This window comes from Penaeus monodon, chromosome 19, assembly GCF_015228065.2.
Source record: "Penaeus monodon isolate SGIC_2016 chromosome 19, NSTDA_Pmon_1, whole genome shotgun sequence".
NCBI lineage: Eukaryota > Metazoa > Arthropoda > Malacostraca > Decapoda > Penaeidae > Penaeus > Penaeus monodon.
The window spans coordinates 26,773,557-26,773,951 of record NC_051404.1 but is presented as its reverse complement, the minus strand read 5'-3'; the positions used below and the strand labels follow the sequence as shown (position 1 = coordinate 26,773,951).

General features: G+C 42.5%; 1 protein-coding gene across 1 annotated transcript in view; it reads right to left on the bottom strand.

The window, feature by feature from the left end:
* LOC119585144 (cyclic AMP-responsive element-binding protein 1-like) overlaps nt 1–395 on the bottom strand; it is a gene marked incomplete at its 5' end in the record, with an annotated part of 32,879 nt that overhangs the window by 26,159 nt on the left and 6,325 nt on the right.

Genomic DNA, 395 nt, shown 5'->3' with positions numbered 1-395 from the left:
TTGAGCAATAAATACCGAGCAGCAGAGGTCAGCTACATCTATGATCACAAGATACATACAGGTAGAATACAAAAGGTACGTGTTTTAAAATATCCGCATGCATAAACAAGCCTGGATTGACGTCACATTTGCATCTGTAGGACAAGATGACCTTTCGGGGACGCGTGATTGGTCACCTGCGTGAGAAAACACAGGCAGAAGTGGTCCTGTACATACGCAGCACAAGTACATGCGTTGAGCAGGCTAAAGCGCACGCCGGATGACATTCATAACGGAGGGGAAAGGGGCATTGGGAAATTAAATATTCATCGAAAAATATTAAGACATGAGATTGCGCAACAAGAAAATGGCGGAACCATATAATAACCAAAATTGAAAGTTTGAATGAAGGAAAC